A 21642-nucleotide genomic window follows, 5' to 3' on the forward strand; every position below is an offset into this window, starting at 1 on the left:
ATCTGATTGATTGATTGCTTCTGTGGACAGGTGTCTTTTATACAGGAAACAAGCTGAGATTAGGAGCACTCCCTTTAAGAGTGTGCTCCTAATCTCAGCTCGTTACCTGTATAAAAGACACATGGGAGCCAGAAATCTTTCTGATTGAGAGGGGGTCAAATACTTATTTCCCTCATTAAAATGCAAATCAATTTATAACATTTTTTACATGCGTTTTTCTGGATCAAATACTTTTTTACCTCACTGTATACTGTAGCTAAGAAAGTAATACTAAGTGTATGTTGTGTAGTAAGCTGTTAGCAGCCCATGTGCCTCACCCTAATAATTTGGTTTATTTTCACCTCTTAATTTCGCCTACTGTTCTGACTTGGTGGTGCGCATGTAGCCTATAACCTGTTTTAGAGGAATGTAATCATCGAATATTGTTAAGAGCTTTCATTTTGTGCTTATATGCCCCCTTTATTTATCCTACGGTTCTGACTTGGTGTACAGGGAGAACACTGTAAGAATGGCCCATGTTCTGAATTCTGTCGCTGTACATTTCAAAAGTGCTGAACAAGTAGTTATATTGACTAGCTCGGTCATTAATGTCTTATTCGAAATTACGGATTGCCTCTTATCCGCTTGTCATCCCCTTATGCAATAGTTTGTACATCTCAATTGTCAGTAGAAACCACATTTGTTTAAGCAAGTCAGCCATATCAGCTATGTTTTATTAAAAGGCAGTAAATTAGGCTGAATGAACTGTTTTGCTGCCAGACAAGGCTCCGCTGATAGCCAGGTGTAACAGTGGTAAGGTGTTGGGACTGCTGTTGGGACTCTGCTGTTGGGACAGCTTTATGTAGGCCCTAACAGTTTGTGGGCACCGTTTGTCCCCGTTATAGTGCAATTAATGTATTGTTTAGTGTTGTGTTGTGTAGTGGCTTTGCTGGCATGCATCCCACATTTTTTGTTTGTTTGCCCCAACAAGATTGACATGCTAAAATCGCCACTGGTCACGCAGACAGAACCTCAGCTTTAAACACCCGAGAGGGAGGCACCTCTCACTCTTTTTTCTTTGTTCCATGGGATTGTGGGATGAGAGGAATGTGGGATGAGAGGATTGTGGGATGAGAGGATTGTGGGATGAGTTACTTCCTGTCTCTTTTCCTTTTTCTTCCCTGTCATTGAAAATCTCTAATCCCTCTGTGTTTAGCTGTGTGTGTATGCAGTCTGAGCAGGTGTGTGTGTATGTGTGTGTGTGTGTGTGTGTGTGTGTGTGCAGTCTGAGCAGGTATGTGTGTGTATGCAGTCTGAGCCGGTGTGTGTGTGTGTGTATGTGTGTGTGTGTGCGTTTGTGTGTGTGTGTGTGTGTGTGTGTATGCAGTCTGAGCAGGTGTGTATGTGTGTAATAATGTATCATTGAGTGAGAGGGGAAAAGTGGGGACAGAACTTTGAAGAAGTTGTTGTCTAAATCGATACCCTTTATAGCAATTTACTGGATTGTTGTAGGAAACTAAATGAATCATTTACTCATGTGTTTCAACTCTGTTTCAGTTTCATCATTCACAGCTCTAGGGAGTCAGTACATTGGTCTCAGTAGTAGTGTGTAGGACATAGAGAGTGGGTGTGTGTGGGTGGTTGTGTATGTGATCGAAAGTGAGGAACATCTCATGTGTGAACAGTTTCCCGTATCAATGAGTTCAACTGCTGCTGGCAACTGGAAGTGATACATTTGAGAGAAAATACAGTCACGGTCACACACCCAACACACACTTACACACACACACACACACACACACACACACACACACACACACACACACACACACCCAACAAACACACACACACTCAACACACACACACACACACACACACATGCTTATCCCATTTCAAACTCTGAATCCTGATCAACATCCGATTCTGATCACACATCCCTAATAATGAGTTTTGATTTGAAAAGCAGATGTGCAGTTGTGTCCTGTAGTGTGTGTGTGTGTGTGTGCATGTATGTGTTTGTGTGTGAGAGAGAGAGAGAGAGAGAGAGAGAGAGAGAGAGGCAGAGAGAGGCAGAGAGAGACAGAGAGAGACAGAGAGAGAGACAGAGAGAGAGAGAGACAGAGAGAGACAGAGAGAGAGGCAGAGAGAGAGAGAGCGCGAGAGCGTGAGCGAGAGAGAGAGAGAGAGAGAGAGCACGACCATACATGTGAGTATGTGTCAGCGACTTGTCATTCATTACTGGAGCTCTGAAACACATTGTGGGCGACTGCGGTAGGAAGGAGAGGTCATCAAGATAACAACTTCCCTGACATGTGGCACATTAAATCAACTCATTAAATCAACACATTAAATCAATTCATTAAATCAACTCATTAAATCAATTCATTAAATCAACACATTAAATCAATTCATTAAATCAACTCATTAAATCAACTCATTAAATCAACTCACACACAGAAAAGTGAATAAACACATTAACATTTTAAGTAAGACATGAATTGTCTCTTTTCAGTTATTACTCCACATCAAGTAATACAAAATCACAAAACCAGACGGAAGGAAATAGAACCCTGTTATAAACATTTGATCACAAATCTCCCAGTCTTTCTGGCTTCCTCAGATTACAATAAACTGCTTAATAAATTAATAATAAGGCTGAGGATATCATAGGTACAATACAAGTCTCAGGTTTGTATGCTCTCACAATAAGGTTCTCATAGTTGTCCCACTTCTTCACATTGCCCTGAGAGGAAAGATCCCTGTAATGGAGACAAGGCCTTGCTTCAAACAGTCAAGGTCACTATCAGCCACTGTCAGCATGATGGATTATAAGTACGCTGTCTCTTGTACCCTTTCCACACTATAATTTCCAACCAAGCCGTACTTTGCTGGGTATTTCTTTTTCACATTGTCCTTTCAGGTATACGTTTCCAGGAAATATGTGGATGAATAATCAATCAGGCCAGTGAAGTACAGCTTGGCTTGGGATGTCTCGGCTCAGTAGTGTGAAAAGGGTATTAGTGGTTTTCATATCATATGGCCGACTCCGGTTTTATATGGCCAGCATGCAGAGGTAAAGAGCGGCTGTGATGCTGCAACCTCTAAGGACCGAGGACTACCTTGCTTCTGCTGCTTCGTAGAAACCACACTCCATGGACAACACATTCTCATCAGCACACCCTGGTGGCTGGAGGTGTTAATCTCTTGCAGAAGGATGCTGATGTAGGTGTTCCGTCTCTCCGCCTCAGCTTCCGCCGCCATCTTCTTTAAGAGTTCTGACGCCTTTCTCAGGTCGAACTACTCAATCTCGGTGTTGATGCAGTGAAGCTCTTCAGCTGAGGGGGCGGAGGCTGTGGGGGTGGAGCCAGCGGGGCAGAAGCCCTGGAGGTGCACCTGGAGGCTGCAGTGGTGGAGGTAGGTGTGTGGACAGAGTGGGCACCGGCGCTTGTGGAGCTTAAGGTGAACATACTGGGGTGAATCGGGCCCGAGCACAGCTTGCACTGGTAGGGCCTCTTGTCTGAGTGGAGACGCAGGTGGGTCTTCAGGTTGCTGGTGCTGCTGAAGCGCTTGCGGCACACCTGGAGTGAGGGAAAGATATGGAGCGCAAAGCAATGAGAGAGGTTAAAATGTTAGTTGACGTAACGGCAAAGATTTCATGCTTGTTAATGTTGGAAAATAAGCTTGATTGCGATGTTTTGTTGTCTCATGGGCTTTTTGGGGGGTATGGCATAGTGCCACTGTGGGAAAGACAGACACAGACAGAGACAGAAAGACAGATACTGTAGAGACAGACAGACAGACAGACAGACAGACAGACAGACAGACAGACAGACAGACAGACAGACACAGACATACAGATAGATAGAGACATACAGATAGATAGAGATATTCTAGATATACAGACAGACAGACAGACAGAGATATTCTAGACAGACATACAGACAGACAGAGATATTCTAGATAAACAGACAGACAGACAGAGAGAGATATTCTAGATAAGCAGATAATCAGATCTCAGCCTACTGTACCTGGCACTCATGTGGCTTCTCCCCAGTGTGAACCAGGAAGTGTTTCTGGAGGTGGGCCAGCTGAGTGAAGTCCTTAGTGCAGGTCTGACACCTAAAGGGCCGCTCTCCATTGTGGACACGCAGGTGGACCTGGAGACAGGCAACAGAATAGAAAGGAGGAAGGAAACATAGAATGATAGAATTAAAAATAACATGAAAGAAGTGGAAAGACAAAAAACTGAGGATGAGACCAATCTATTTCATGAAAGGTGTGCGGGCCTTTCTGTTATTTTCATGTATACTTAATTACCCCAGCACCTACGTTTTTTAAGGATGTGCGTATGACCACAAACTATTCTATAAACAAATCTATTTAAATTATGATGTCATATTAACATAAACTATCATCTAAACATAAAGTACTTGTGATCTCATATATTGGCTATTTAACAGAGGACTGACTGACCTTGAGGTTGGACAGGTATTTAACGGGGGACTGACTGACCTTGAGGTTGGACAGTTATTTAACGGGGGACTGACTGACCTTGAGGTTGGTCAGTTATTTAATGGGGGACTGACTGACCTTGAGGTTGGACTTATTTAACGGAGGACTGACTGACCTTGAGGTTGGACAGGTATTTAACGGGGGACTGACTGACCTTGAGGTTGGACCGTTATTTAACGGGGGAATGACTGACCTTGAGGTTGGACAGCTGACCGAAGATCTTGCTGCAGACGTTGCACTCGTACCGGATCTTCCCGTTCTTCCGGGTGAGCGGGTAGGACAGGGTCTTGTACCCGATGAACCGTCCACCACGTCTGGCCTTCCGCAGGTCTACTGCCCCTCCCTCTGCAATGTGGCTGGAATTTAGCAGGGTGGATGTGGGCTTGGAGGGGATGTAGTCAGAGGAGGCAGCCAGGACCGCCAGCGGTGAGCCTCCCCTGGGTACAAGAGGGGATGACGCCATGGATGAGGCCCTGGAGGTGGCTGGTAGAGGCTGGTCATCGAAGGTGCTGCTGACAGGGGCATGCTTAGAGTCCCTGAAGTTGTCTGTTGGTGTCACAGTGAGGTTTTTGAGGTAATTATTTGGTGAGGGCATAAGGTCACCAAGGTGTTTGTGCCCACTGGTCGTCAAACAAATTACATATTTTTTGCTATTTGTCAGTGCAAGGGGCAGCTCTAGGCTGCCATTGGTCAGTGAGAGGTCTTTGTGGGTAGTGGTCAGTGAAACCGGAAGCTCTTTGTGTCCATTGGCTGATGGGTGCAGGAAGTGCGGGTACCCCTCAAAGGGCAGCATTTGAGGTGGAAGTGGCATAAGTGGAGCTAGTCTGTCACTGCACAGGGGGTATGTGTGAGGTCGTAGGCTGTTAAGGCCAAGCGGATAGCGAGGTATGAGATAGGGACTGCACTGTGAACTGGGGTACATCTGGCCTGGCACCGAGGACTCTTGGTAATGTCTGGCTGTGATGGAGACGCCCGGGGAAGGCTTGACAGGAAAGTGCATAGGAGGGGTGACAGGGCTGCTGACCGGGGTTCTTTTGGGGATAGGGAGGCCACAGTATAGGATAGGTGGGTATCTGGGGTAGACCACACGGGGGTAGAGGGGTAGGACAGGGCTGCAGGTTGGGGACAGTGTGGATTCGGGGAGTAGGGGGCAAGTGGAATGGGACTTGGTGGGCTCCTTCCTCAGGATTTCGGACATGCTGTACCCCCTCTTCACTGAACTCTTCCTGCAAACCTGCTTCTGCTCTGTGGGACAAAAAAGACACAGACACACATACTTAGGGTAAAATGTTGTCACGCGAAAGTACCATAAAACTATAATTTGCAGTGTGATGAGTTTAGTCAACTGTGCGATGGAGTCGGTGTCACTCTCTTTTTACAGTAGAACCCATTGTTTATGAGTCGGTCACTCTCTTTTTACAGTAGAACCCATTGTTTATGAGTCGGTGTCACTCTCTTTTTGCAGTAGAACCCATCGACACAGATACACCACGTGACACGCATACCTTCAGTGTGAGATCATGTCCTTCTAAACTGTGCTCCTATCTATGACATCATGACATCACTTCTCCAGTTCTCAGCCTCTCACTCCACTCTAAAAGAGGAAATAGCTCCAGTTCAACCAGTTGTTTTCTACTTTTTATGAACTAGTCTTTGATCTATGTCAGTCAGCTGTTAGGATTGTCTGCTTCTCACTAACGGACCTGTCCGGGCGCTCTATGAAAGCTGATCCTGAAGGTGAAACAATAGGGGTCTGATCAGGACCCAGATCATGCTGAGAGAGGGAGCGTGTGGATATAGGAGACAAGTTACAGCTAGCATAGCTGTGAAGGGGCTTTACACAGTTACACCCCGACCCAGTCAAATGGAGTCTTGATTCTGGATCTGTTTTGTTGTCAGTTATAAATTAAATCAGAGCGTTATATACAGTAACTCTTAGTTGAAATCAGAGCGTTATATACAGTAACTCCTAGTTGAAATCAGAGCGTTATATACAGTAACTATTAGTTGAAATCAGAGCGTTATATACAGTAACTATTAGTTGAAATCAGAGTGTTATATACAGTAACTTCTAGTTGAAATCAGAGCGTTATATACAGTAACGCTTAGTTGAAATCAGAGCGTTATATACAGTAACTCCTAGTTGAAATCAGAGCGTTATATATACAGTAACTCTGTGTGTGTGTGTGTGTGTGTGTGTGTGTGTGTGTGTGTGTGTGTGTGTGTGTGTGGAGAGAGAGAGACTGTATGTGTGTGTGTGTGTGTGAGAGAGAGTGTGTATGTGAATGTGTGTATGTGTGAGAGAGAGTGTGTATGTGAATGTGTGTGTGTGAGAGAGAGTGTGTATGTGAATGTGTGTGTGTGAGAGAGAGTGTGTATGTGAATGTGTGTGTGTGAGAGAGAGTGTGTATGTGAATGTGTGCACTTGATCCTGAGTTTTTTGTGAGTAGGTGAAAAAAGGGAAACTGAAACCTTGCCTTGAGACCTGAAATTGGTCTCGCCTTAAGTCGAGACAAAACCTATCTTGGTGACACCTGGAGCTAGATCTTCTCTCCTTTCTTTTCTGTCCTCCCATTCTTTGTCGCCCTCCTTCACAAAGGCCTGTGGGTGTGACTTGTATTACTAGTTTAACACCCGCACAAAGAGTGTGTCAGGCGGCTGGATCTTTGACTGAGCGCTTTCGGCTTCGAATAACCATCCACTTCCACCCAGAGCTCTAGGAAACTCTAGGAAGCGCCGTACTCCTTCCCATATGTTGTGCCGAACACTCATTGATCATATAGATCTTCTCTCTCCTCCACTCACCACAGTGAATACAAGAATCAGAGACTCTATATTGTCCCATTCCTTATTAGATTGGATTGAAATGGGATTGAATCTGTTAGCCTGGCCTAGTAGTAAAAAGTATTAAGTACATTAGTAGCAGGCTTGATTCCAATATGAATCTGATGTTAGTCGAAGGGGGCCACAAAACAGCAGTTTGCGGGCTGGAGATAGCTCCCTGGCCACAAGTTTCAGACCTCTGCATTACAAAACGTACCAGTTCTCTCTGTGACGAGCTTACCGGGGGTTGTGTAGTTGAGGCGGCGGGCTAACTCCGGGCAGTACCACACAAGCAGCTCCTGGCCTGGTGGCACGGCTCTCACCGTGTAGAAGTAGATGGCCATGCCAGTCTGGCACGCCGCCAGGTTCTGGTCCTCGTGACGACAGGCCGGATTGACGTAGCGCATCCAGTTACTCTTCTCCTCGTCCAAGCCATCCAGGATGTGATGTAACCGACCCTCTGAAAAGACCTGGAGCGAGAGAAAGAGAGGGGGATGAAAGGAGTGAAACAAGAAGAGAGGGAGAGAAAGAGAATGAGCGAGAGAACGGGGGATGGGACAGTGAAGGAGGAATGAGGGAGGGAGAGAGAGAGAGAGAGAGAGAGAGAGAGAGAGAGAGAGAGAGAGAGAGGGAGAGAGAGATAAATAACTTAAAAGAGAGAATGATGACTTAATGATATTTATACAACCTTCTCCACCGGCTCTGAAATCTAAGATATCAATCATCCATTACATAATAATATGTAGTGAGAAAAATTGTCACTCAGGTTTGTTGCACTGTAAAACATTTACTGTAATATGTACAGTAACTTACTGGCAGAAATTGGCCAGTAAGTTAGTGTTATTTATTTTACAGTACAGCTACTGTAATCAATGTTACTGTAATCCATTTTACGGTACCAACAATTTTACTGTAATCTAATTTACAGTATATTACTGGATTGCAGCAACATATTACCCAGTGTTCTTTGCAAGTTTTCATTTGTATATTTACACTTACATTTTGGTCATTTAGCAGGCGCTCTTGTCCTTAGCAACTTAGTCAGTGCATTCAACCAAGGTTGATAAAAGAAAATGCATATCACAGTCATAGTAAGTAAAACGTTTCTGTAACCGTTACTGAAAATGCTGTTGTAGTTAAGGATACATTGGTCTTCAAAATAATTGTAATTACAACAAGATATCTTATGCTATATCTCTGACTATCTCTGGATAGGACCACCCATACACAAAAATGTATGAACGCATGACTGTAAGTCGCTTTGGATAAAAGCGTCTGCTAAATGGCATATTATTATTATTATTATTATTATTATTATTATTATTATAGTGCCAATTCAATACTGATATACAGTACCAGTCAAAAGTTTGGACACACCTACTCATTCAAGGGTTTTCCTTTATTTTAACTATTTTCTACATTGTAGAATAACAGTGAAGACATCAACACTATGAAATAACACATATGGAATCATGTAGTAACCAAAAATGTGTTAAATAAATCAAAATATATTTTATATTTGAGATTCTTCAAATAGCCACCCTTTGCCTTGATGACAGCTTTGCACACTCTTGGCATTCTCTCAACCAGTTTCATGAGGTAGTCACCTGGAATGCATTTCAATTAACAGGTGTGCCTTGTTAAAAGTTAATTTGTGGAATTTATTTCCTTCTTAATGCGTTTGAGCCAATCAGTTTGGAAGTATGCTTGGGGTCATTGTCCATTTGGAAGACCCATTTGCGACCAAGCTTTAACTTCCTGACTGATGTCTTGAGATGTTGCTTCAATATATCCACATAATTTTCCTTCCTCATGATGACATCTATTTTGTGAAGTGCACCAGTCCCTCCTGCAGCAAAGCACCCCCACAGCATGATGCTGCCACCCCCGTGCTTCACGGTTGGGATGGTGTTCTTCAGCTTGCAAGCGTTCCCCTTTTTTCTCCAAACATAACGATGGTCATTATGGCCAAACAGTTCTATTTTTGTTTCATCAGACCAGAGGACATTTCTCCAAAAAGTATGATATTTTTCCCCATGTGCAGTTGCAAACCGTAGTCTGTATTTTTTATGGCGGTTTTGGAGCAGTGGCTTCTTCCTTGCTGAGTGGCCTTTCAGGTTATGTCGATATAGGACTCCTTTTACTGTGGATATAGATACTTTTGTACCTGTTTCCTCCAGCATCTTCACAAGGTCCTTTACTGCTGTTCTGGGATTGATTTGCACTTTTCGCACCAAAGTACGTTCATCTCTAGGAGACAGAACGCGTCTCCTTCCTGAGCGGTATGACGGTCCCATGGTGTTTATACTTGCATACTATTGTTCGTACAGATGAACGTGGTACCTTCAAGTGTTTGGAAATTGCTCCCAAGGATGAACCAGACTTGTGGAGGTCTACAATTCTTTTTCTGAGGTCTTGGCTGATTTATATAGATTTTCCCATGATGAAATACATCCACAGGTACACCTCCAATTGACTCAAATGATGTCAATTAGCCTATCAGAAGCTTCTAAAGCCATGACATCATTTTCTGGAATTTTCCAAGCTGTTTAAAGGCACAGTCAATTTAGTGTATGTAAACTTCTGACCCACTGGAATTGTGATACAGTGAATTATAAGTGAAATAATCTGTCTGTAAACAATTGTTGGAAAAATGACTTGTGTCATGCACAAAGTAGATGTCCTAACCGACTTGCCAAAACTATAGTTTGTTAACAAGAAATGTGTGGAGTTGTTGAAAACAAGTTTTAATGACTAAAACAAGTTTTAATGACACCTAAGTGTATGTACACTTCTGACTTCAACTGTAGCGAACAGCAATACAGTACTTTATTTTTGAATTGTATTGAAAATACAAACAGCATTTGCTAATAGTAAAATTGTAATTATATATTACAGCAAACCAACTGATATTTGGTGTTTTATATCACTTGCACTTTAGGCCTTTACAAAGGCTTCTAAACTGACAGTGACTACAGGGCCAAACAGATGAAAAGGACATGGCTAAACACACAACCATTAAAGGTTTGAGACTTGCTGCCACTCTGATCTATCCGCTACATACATTTAATTGTTAGAGAACCACTACCACATATCACTTAAATTGGTACAGCACTCTCACTAATGGGTGCAACAAGTATAGCCTCTTACAAGACACTCCTTAAAATATGTTATTGAGCCAGAGACTCTTTCCCAGCCCACAACATTTTCCCACAATGCACCGTAATTAATACTGCAAAAAACATTTACAGTATTTTACTGTGCATTCTACGGGAATCTACTGTATTCAGTTTATACAAGTATCCTACTGTTGAAAAATTACGAAAACGGCCAACAGTGTGTCCTACCTATCATATAAGGTGTGTGTGTTTTGGGTGGTGGTGGTGGGGTGGGCATAATCTGTGGGTTTTGGTTTTGACATTGATCATCGACTGGAAGGACAGTATGACAACTCTACTCGAGTCAGCTCACAACTGACTGTGCTAAATTATACCACTCTAACTTCAATCAGACCTATGTTCCCATTCAGCGCACCTAAATGACTACCCATTCCTGGAGGGCAAAAAAAGTGGTTGAATTTACACAACAACCGATTACAGTGTTTTCTTATAATAGTTCCTCTCAGACTCTTTTGGATCTTTCTCTCTGGAGTTCTGCTCTATCACACTTCCCCTCTTACTCTGCTAAGCTCTTTACATCACTTTGTTGGTCTTTGTCTGGAAGCAGTGTTATTTGCAGAATGACTCATGACTTCAGTGTCTAGGTCATCTATGTTGTGGCTGTGTTGATCTCATGTCTGTGTAGTGGCCCCATTGATGTTGTGTCGGGACTGTATATAGTCTGTAGGTCTGTGTCATCATGACTACGCTGTGTGCAGGCCTACACCGTTAGCTGGGTTGTTTGCATGTGGAAGTCGTGGCTCGTTGCCTTAAGCCACTTCCTTGCTTAGTCAGTGTGAGAGTCAGTGTGTGTGTGTGTGTGTGTGCGTGTGTGTGTGTATGTTTGTGTGTGTGTGTGTGTGTGTGTGTGTGTGTGTGCGTGTGTGTGTATATATATGTGTGTGTGTGTGTGTGTGTGTGCTATGTGTGTGTGTGTGTATATACAGTGGGGAAAAAAAGTATTTAGTCAGCCACCAATTGTGCAAGTTCTCCCACTTAAAAAGATGAGAGAGGCCTGTAATTTTCATCATAGGTACACGTCAACTATGACAGACAAAATGAGAAAAAAAATTCCAGAAAATCACATTGTAGGATTTTAAATGAATTTATTGGCATATGATGGTGGAAAATAAGTATTTGGTCAATAACAAAGTTTCTCAATACTTTGTTATATACCCTTTGTTGGCAATGACACAGGTCAAACGTTTTCTGTAAGTCTTCACAAGGTTTTCACACACTGTTGCTGGTATTTTGGCCCATTCCTCCATGCAGATCTCCTCTAGAGCAGTGATGTTTTGGGGCTGTCGCTGGGCAACACAGACTTTCAACTCCCTCCAAAGATTTTCTATGGGGTTGAGATCTGGAGACTGGCTAGGCCACTCCAGGACCTTGAAATGCTTCTTACGAAGCCACTCCTTCGTTGCCCGGGCGGTGTGTTTGGGATCATTGTCATGCTGAAAGACCCAGCCACGTTTCATCTTCAATGCCCTTGCTGATGGAAGGAGGGTTTCACTCAAAATCTCACGATACATGGCCCCATTCATTCTTTCCTTTACACGGATCAGTCGTCCTGGTCCCTTTGCAGAAAAACAGCCCCAAAGCATGATGTTTCCAACCCCATGCTTCACAGTAGGTATGGTGTTCTTTGGATGCAACTCAGCATTCTTTGTCCTCCAAACATGACGAGTTGAGTTTTTACCAAAAAGTTATATTTTGGTTTCATCTGACCATATGACATTCTCCCAATCCTCTTCTGGATCATCCAAATGCACTTCAGACGGGCCTGGACATGTACTGGCTTAAGCAGGGGGACACGTCTCGCACTGCAGGATTTGAGTCCCTGGCGGCGTAGTGTGTTACTGATGGTTGGCTTTGTTACTTTGGTCCCAGCTCTCAGCAGGTCATTCACTAGGTCCCCCCCGTGTGGTTCTGGGATTTTGCTCACCGTTCTTGTGATCATTTTGACCCCACGGGGTGAGATCTTGCGTGGAGCCCCAGATCGAGGGAGATTATCAGTGGTCTTGTATGTCTTCCATTTCCTAATAATTGCTTTCACAGTTGATTTCTTCAAACCAAGCTGCTTACCTATTGCAGATTCAGTCTTCCCAGCCTGGTGCAGGTCTACAATTTTGTTTTTGGTGTCCTTTGACAGCTCTTTGGTCTTGGCCATTGTGAAGTTTGGAGTGTGACCGTTTGAGGTTGTGGACAGGTGTCTTTTATACTGATAACAAGTTCAAACAGGTGCCATTAATACAGGTAACGAGTGGAGGACAGAGGAGCATCTTAAAGAAGAAGTTACAGGTCTGTGAGAGCCAGAAATCTTGCTTGTTTGTAGGTGACCAAATACTTATTTTCCACCATAATTTGCAAATAAATTCATTAAAAATCCTACAATGGGATTTTCTGGATTTTTTTTTCTCAATTTGTCTGTCATAGTTGACGTGTACCTATGATGAAAATTACAGGCCTCTCTCATCTTTTTAAGTGGGAGAACTTGCACAATTGGTGGCTGACTAAATACTTTTTTTCCCCACTGTATGTGTATATGTGTGTGTGTATATGTGTGTATATGTGTGTGCTATGTGTTTGTATGTGTGCATGTGTACGTGCGTGTGTGTGTGTGTGCTATGTGTGTGTACGTGTGCGTGTGTACGTGTGTGTGTGTTATGTGTGTGTGTGTGTGTGTGTATTTCCTGGCAGGGAGACCATGGCACTGCTGAAAGTATCGGAGAGAGGAGCAGAGAGAGAACTACGGTGTCAATGAAACCAAACAGCTGTGTGTGTGACCTCGTGCAGCCTTCTCCCCAATGAGCAAACACACACTTTCACACACAACCTTTACAGTAAATTTAAAAATAACACGTGGCTGGCATAAAAAAACACACACACACACACACACTAACAGATATTACACATGATGTGAGACCACAAGTGCCAATTGTTGCCCCCCTCCCCTTTTTAGAATTGAACAGGATATGACCAAAATGAGATCCCACAATGCCCCTCATTTACCCTCCAGAAGTAATTCCTGTTGGCATCTTTGGGCACCTTGTCATTGGTGTAGCTCTGGCCAACCAGAGGGCCGAACCGCGTCCCCTTCGGAATGAGCACTCGACTGGTCACCCCAAGCACCTGTACCACACAGGAAATGACATCATCAAACAATGGACCATTCAGAGGATAAGATGACAAAGCGGATGCCCATTGACAAAACTTAGAGTAAGATTCGAAATATTCTCTAGAATACAACCTCTGGCTTTATGGTAGTTCCAGCTAACTAGCCACAACCTTTCAAGGTTTCTGACTCACCATGAAACTGTTTCCTTTCTTTCAAACATTTTAATAAAAAATTTACACACAGACAAAACCAACAATAACACACAAATATATATATATATACATATACATTCATACGCATAAATAAATAAAGTGTCTTCCAAGAGTAACATGCTGATCAGACTGCCCACGTTGCGTGTGCGAGTGTTGCTAAATAAATGTACATATACATGTTATTCAATCATCTCAGCCAAACTGCTCACGGGCGTCTGCGTAACCAGGAGCCAAAACAGAGCTTGGTTCTATTTCCTAAGAATGATGAGTTATAGAAAAGAAAGTGTGAAGATTTTCCCAGCCTACTATCTCAGCACACATAAAGTAAACCAAGCCAATAGAAAAAGATAGGATAGAGGAAGCTTTTATGAAAATAGTTTCTCAATGACAACTGGCATTCATTTTGAGAGTGTGAAACGGTGAAGTTGTACTCTTTCACACGGTAAATATTTCATGAGTTAATCAGAAATATGAACGTTTAAACACAACTCTTGTTCTCGCTCCTGAAGGTGTGAATTGTGAAACTCACCCCCTCTGTCTCTAGCCTCTGGGGCGGGGATGAAGGGATAGGGTGTAGTTTGACACACCCCAATCATATCGGGAAACCAACGGCACTAAACCCTAGAGGACCTATAGTCATGGTAATTGCTGACTCATACTGTCACCTTCGAAGATAGATACAGGGCTGTATGTATGCTGTATAATACAGTGCATTCGGAAAGTGTTCAGACCCCTTCACTTTTTCCACTTTGTTATGTTACAGCCTTTTTCTAAAATGAATTAAATATTTTTTTCCCCTCATCAATCTACACACAATACCTCACAATGACATGGCGAAAACAGGTTTTTAGAAATGTTTGCAACAACAAACAAAAAAAGTAGCTGAAATACCTTATTTACATAAGTATTCAGACCCTTTGCTATGAGACTTGAAATTGAGCTCAGGTGCATCTTGTCAGGAATGTGCCCATTCCAGGACCGGGGAACTGGCAGAGTCCGGGACAAACATCCGGTTAGCCGGGCCCCCCCGGGAATGCTGTGCCTTACAGACCAGGCTCTCAATACTCCAGACGAGTGCAGCCGCTAGACAGGAGGTAGGGAGGATGGTCTCAGGGTCAGACGAAGTAGCAGCGAGGCTATACAAACATGAGAGTGCATCAGGCTTCACATTCTTGGACCCCGGGTGGTAGGAGAGAGTGGAATTGAAACGTGTGAATAACAGGGCCCAAAGAGCCTGCCTAGAGTTGAGGCGCTTGGCGGTGCGGAGATATTCCAGGTTCTTATGGTCAGTCCACACTAAGAATGGGTGTTCCGCCCCCTCCAACCAGTGCCTCCACTCCTCCAATGCCATCTTGACGGCGAGGAGTTCTCGATTTCCCACATCATAGTTCCTCTTAGCAGGGGTAAGACGATGGGAGAGAAAAGTGCAGGGGTGCAGCTTTTTATCCTGGGCAGAACGCTGGGACAGGACGGCCCCCACTCCGACATCCGAGGCGTCGACCTCCACCACAAACCGCACGGACGGGTCCAGATGGATTAAGATGGGGGCTGTAGTGATTCGATGTTTGAGGTCCAAGAACGCCCGGTCAGCTGCTGGTGACCACGTGAATGGAACCTTGGGAGAGGTGAGTGCTGAGAGGGGGGAAGCCAGGGTGCTGTAACCCCGGATGAAGCGGCGGTAGAAGTTAGCAGATCCCAGGAAACGTTGCAGCTGCACCAATCCACCACCGCTCTCACCTTGTCTGGATCCATCTGTGTGTGTCCTGCAGCGATTACGTATCCTAGGAAGGAGATGGTGGAGCGATGGAATTCACATTCTCCGCTTTGACGAAAAGTTGGTTCTCCAGGAGACGCTGAAGGACCTGTTGGACGTGGAGGACATGCTCTTGACCTGAACAGGAAAAGACAAGAATGTCGTCGAGGTAGACAAACATGAACTGGTTCAGCATGTCTCAGAGCGCATCGTTGACCAGGGCCTGGAATACAGCGGGAGCGTTGGTCAGTCCGAATGGCATAACCAAGTACTCATAGTGCCCTCGAGCAGTGTTAAAGGCTGTCTTCCACTCGTCTCCTTCCCGTAACCGAACCAGATGGTAGGTGTTCCGAAGGTCCAACTTTGAGAAGATGGTCGCTCCCTGAAGAGGTTCGAAAGCCGAGGAGATGAGTGGTAGAGTAACGTTTTGTTTGTCATTAAGGCCCTGGTAGTCGATACACGGGCACAGGGTTTTGACTTTCTTCTACACAAAGAAGAACCCTGCACCGGCGGGAGAGGCAGAAGGATGAATACTCCCTGCAGCAAGAGAGCCCTCAATGTACTCCTCCATAGCCTTGGTCCCTGGACCCGACAGGGAGTAAAGCCATTCCTGAGGTGGTGTAGTGCCTGGGAGAAGGTCAATGGCGCAGTCGTAGGGTCGATGCGGAGGGAGAGATGTAGCGCGGGCCTTGTTGAAGACCTCCCGGAGGTCCAGGTACTCCGCGGGAATGGCGGAGAGATCCGATGCTTCTCCCAAGCCTGCAGGTGGACGTCCTGGGGCAAGCTGTGCCGACTTAAGACAATGCGCATAGCAGAACGGGCTCCAACCCACGATAGAACCAGTAGCCCAGTCGTTCAGGGGATTGTGCTTCTAGAGCCATGAATACCCCAAAACCATGGGTACATGGGGAGATTCTATGAGCAGCAACTGCATACACTTACTATGATTTCCTGATACTCGTAGGTTGATAGGAACTGTATTGTTGGTGACTCTGCCAATAGAGTGCCCATCCAGCGCTCTGACGTCCATGGGAATGGAGAGGGGTTGAGTTGAGATTCCCAGCTCCGACACCAAGGTAGCGTCGATAAAGCTCTCATCAGCCCCAGAGTCAATGAGCACCCGGAGAGATTTGGCCTGGTCACCCCACAACAGGGTGGCATGGAGAGGGGTACGAGTAATGGGAGATTGGAAAATCCCCGAACGGCTCACCAGAGTACTCGTACCTACTGATGAGCCCGGTCTTTTTAATGGACAGGTGGAAATATAATGTCCTGTAGTCCCGCAATACAGACAGCTCCTGGTGCTCAATCTGCGTAAACGTTCATCCGGAGACAAACTAGCCCTTCCCATGGGCTCTGGAGGAGGTGCGTCGACCGCCCTCGGTGATTCCTGTGGGCACTCGGGTGACATCGGATTCTCTCTGTAAGGTGGACGTCAGGAACTTCTGGGATTCCTCGGATGCGAGGTAGGAGCAATGGACAAGCGAGTGTGACCGGGAACAGACCTCCTCTCCCTCCTACGTTCCCATAGCCGCCCATTGATCTGTAAGGTCAAGGCAATGAGGGAGTCGAGCTCCACGGGAAGCTCCCGGGCTGCTAGCTCATCTTTAACCTCCTCCGATAATCCGTGAAGGAATGTGTCAAAAAGAGATTCCGGGTTCCAGGCGCTCTCAGCGGCCAACATGCGAAAATCACACACTACGGGAGTTTTGACGCAGTTGGAGTAGCTTCCGAGCAGCCTCTCTCCCAGACAACGGAGAGTCGAACACCTTCCTTACTTCCGCCACGAAATCCTCCAGCCTAAGGCAAACGGTGGACTGTTGCTCCCACACCGCCGTAGCCCAGGCGAGTGCCCTCCCGGACATCAGCGTTATAAGATACGATATCTTTGAACAGTCCGACAGAAACGAAGAGGTCTGCAGCTCGAAAATGAGGGAGCACTGGGAGAGAAACGCCTGGCAGGTTCTGGGATCTCCAGCGTAGCGCTCCGGAGGAGGTAAGCGGGGTTCTCGGGAAGCCGGGGTAGGCTGGGGAGAAGCACCGCTGGTTACTGAGAGTCTGGGAGGTTTCCATTGTGGCTTGCTGCCTAATAGATAGTCCGCAGAATTATTCCAACAATGCACTGACGGCATGGTCATGGTGTTCCGTCAAGGTGTGGAATCCTTCCATAAGGTTAAGTAGTAACCCCTCGTGTCTACCAATGGTGGCTCCTTGTGAGGAGACAGTGTTGCAGAGCTGGTCCGAGTCTGCTGGGTCAGTCATGGCCAGACCCAGATGCAGACACAGGAGGCGGATAGTATGAGTCTCAGAGTTTATTACAGAACAAGGGGCAGGCAAAGAGTCGTAATCCAAATCAGAGTCAGGCAGGTACAGGATGGCAGCCAATCGGTAGGTCAAGACAGGCAGAAAGGTCAGAACTGGGAAGACTAGGAAAAACAAAAACTAGAGCACATGAAACATGGGAACACGCTGGTAGGACTTGACGGGACAAGACGAACTGGCAACAGACACACAGAAAACGCAGGTATAAATACACAGGGGATAATGGGGGGAAATGGGAGACACCTGGTGGGGGGTGGAGACAAGCACAAAGACAGGTGAAACAGATCAGAGTGTGACAGCTTGAAGATTTTAGAAAATAAAAATGGCAAAATGTTGCACAATCCAGGTGTGGAAAGCTCTTAAGAGACTTACCCAGAAAGAATCACAGCTGTAATCACTGCCAAAGGTGCTTCTACATAGTATTGACTCAGAGGTGTGAATACTTATGTAAATGTTATATTTATGTATTTTATTATCAATACATTTGCTAAAATTTCTAAGAACATGTTTTCACTTTATCATTATGGGGTATAGTGTGTAAATGGATTCAGGCTGTAACACAAAAAGATGTGCAATAAGTCAAGGGTACTTTCTGAAGGCACTGTATATACAGTATATTCCCTAACCCTTAATCTAACCTTAACCATAACCCTAACCTTAACCCCAAACCCCTAATCCTAAACCTAACTCCTAACCCTAAACCTAATCCCTAACCCTAATTCTAACCCTAATTGTAACCATAAACCTAACCCCTAACACTAATTCTAACCCAAATTCTAACCCAAAACCTAACCCCTAACCTTAATTATAACCCTAATTGTAACCCTAAACCTAACCCCTAAGCCTAAAATAGCCTTTTCCTTGTGGGGACCGGAAAATGTCCCCACTTGTCTGAATTTTCCTTGTTTTACTATCCTTGTGAGGACTTCTGGTCCCAACAAGGATAGTAAAACCAAACACACACACACACACGCACACACACACACACACACAAGATAAGAGTTATATTGTCTATATACTATTTTTCAGTCTATTACTTTCCTTGCTGTTTGAATGGTCCATACTCTCTTAGCCCCATACAACTCCAGACTACCCCTGTAATTCCCCCTAGTCTTTAGCGTAGTGCAGACTCCAGATACACATCATTAGAAGGTAATGGTGATGCTGGTAATTACCTGAACACACCTGGACTCACGCTCCTCTGATCTTACAGAGGGTTACCACTTTTCCCTCATCCTACGGATTGCACCACAGGTGGCTGGTGGCACCTTAATTGGGGAGGAAGGGCTCATATTAATGACTGGAACTAAATGAATGGAATGGTATTGAACAACTTGAAACACATGGAAAAAATGTGTCTGATACCACTCTATTCACTTCATTCCCGTTATTATTATGAGCCATCCTCCCCTAACCAGCCTCCTGTGGATTACACTGTCTGTTTGTGAAACTGATCCACTCAAAGCAGCAGGCAGCATCACCGAGCATGGAGTAATCCCTATACTGACGCCAATGTACTGACTGACAAACCTCACAAACAGGGAAAAGACCCTGGCTTGAACAAACACAAAATGTTGCAAAAAGTGATCATACATTCACATTGACAAACGCTGTCCATGCCCTTAGATCAGACACACTTTGATTCGGGTCATGTTCGAATACTCTGAAAATGCATCCTACCTCCCTTGATGCTATCACTGATTTGGACAGATGACATTGAACCAGTGGAACCCTCATTTTCACCTATCCAATCATCTTAGATCTGTGATCACTTCAAGGAAGGCTGTTAGGAAGGATCCATTTGGAAATAATTCAAATATGGCCTCAGTCTCATTCAGTCTCCTGTTCAGTAAGGGGTGAATCCTAACCTTAGTCTCCCATTGACATCATAGCATGACTATGGGAAAATTCTACTTAAGTGGAAGTTAGGATTTGCCCCTCAAACATCAAACCGCCCAACCACTTTCTTTCTTTCATGTTGATCAAACTAGCAGATCCACTTTTTAGATTTTTTTTTACATTTTAGTCATTTTAGCAGACGCTCTTATCCAGAGCGACTTACAGTTAGTGAGTGAATACATTTTTCTTTTTTTTTCTCCTCTGACCTGAGATTATTTCCGATCCGCGGGGCATAGATACAGGAGGTGGATCTCAGTGTCTCCGCTTTACGGTTTAATGGTAAGGTAGGGGACAATGGGAACCTGGGAATGTAAAGGACCAACTAATCATAGTGACCTCAGGCTGTGGCTGTGAAGACAGAATCTGCATCCCAAATGGCACCCTATTCCCTATATAGTGCACTACTTTTGACCAGGGCCTATAGGGAATAGGGTACCATTTGGGATGCACTCAGTGTCTATTGTCTTTGTTTGTTCCTTAAGATGTACGCAGCGAGGAAGAGACACAGAGGAAAAGTTGGAATTAGACAATGGTGTGTCAAGCGTTTCCTCCCCCCAAGGAAGGATGGCGGGATGGGAGGATGGGAGGATGTCGGAGTGATGGATGGGGAGTTTTCAAAAATGCACTCACAGAACATATAGTACACAGCTGTATGCACACACACACACACACACACACACACGAAAACACAAACACTCACACACCTGCATGCAAATACCAACATTCTCTCACTCTCAACTCTCACTTTTAAAACATCCCCCATTTACAGGAAAGTGTGGTGTTCAGAATACCTCTGCAGAGTCAGGGCAGCGTTTCAGGACCAGGTTTCGGGGTAGAGACCTCTCAGCCTTGGTCTTGTCCCAGTTCTCTGGGTGGTTCTCCAGGTCCTCATCCAACGGGTGGTCCTTCACGATGTAGGTGCACCTGTCCTGGAACTCAGCTTCACTCCAGTGGGTCCTGTCTGGGTCCTGAGGGTCTGAGTCCAACATGGTCGGGGTGGTGATCACTGTGGTGTGGGGTGAGGGGGAGCTGTCTGAGGTTAATTTGGCTGTGTTGTGCTGGGAGGAGGAGGAGGAGGAGGAGGAGGCCTGGAAGAGATAGAAGAAGAAAAAGAAGAGGGATGATGAGAAGGTGACATCATTCTAATGTGCAATAGCTTAAAAAATCGGGGAAGTCATGGACTTCCTGTTTTCACTTTCTTTTATCTCTCCAAGTTCTGACTTATTTTTTATTTTTCCCTCTGTTCTTCTGTTCTTCTGTTCCTCTGTTCTTCTGTTCTTCTGTTCTTCTGTTCTTCTGTTCTTCTGTTCCTCTGTTCTTCTGTTCTTCTGTTCTTCTGTTCCTCTGTTCTTCTGTTCCTCTGTTCTTCTGTTCCTCTGTTCTTCTGTTCCTCTGTTCTTCTGTTCCTCTGTTCTTCTGTTCCTCTGTTCTTCTGTTCCTCTGTTCTTCTGTTCTTCTGTTCCTCTGTTCTTCTGTTCCTCTGTTCCTCTGTTCTTCTGTTCTTCTGTTCCTCTGTTCTTCTGTTCTTCTGTTCTTCTGTTCCTCTGTTCTTCTGTTCTTCTGTTCCTCTGTTCTTCTGTTCCTCTGTTCTTCTGTTGCTCTGTTCCTCTGTTCTTCTGTTCTTCTGTTCCTCTGTTCCTCTGTTCTTCTGTTCCTCTGTTCTTCTGTTCTTCTGTTCTTCTGTTCCTCTGTTCTTCTGTTCCTCTGTTCCTCTGTTCTTCTGTTCCTCTGTTCCTCTGTTCTTCTGTTCTTCTGTTCCTCTGTTCCTCTGTTCCTCTGTTCTTCTATTGTCTCCTTGTTTTTCTCTCTCTCCTATCTCTCTCTCTCCTATCTCTCTCTCTCCTATCTATCTCTCTCCTATCTCCC

General features: G+C 44.8%; 1 pseudogene; it reads right to left on the reverse strand.

The window, feature by feature from the left end:
• Nucleotides 1-2421: 2421 nt before the first annotated feature.
• LOC121552849 lies at nucleotides 2422-21061 on the reverse strand (annotated as a pseudogene).
• Between the last annotated feature and the right edge of the window lie 581 nt (nucleotides 21062-21642).

The sequence above is a fragment of the Coregonus clupeaformis genome, chromosome 36 (assembly GCF_020615455.1).
Source record: "Coregonus clupeaformis isolate EN_2021a chromosome 36, ASM2061545v1, whole genome shotgun sequence".
NCBI classification, from domain to species: Eukaryota; Metazoa; Chordata; class Actinopteri; order Salmoniformes; family Salmonidae; genus Coregonus; species Coregonus clupeaformis.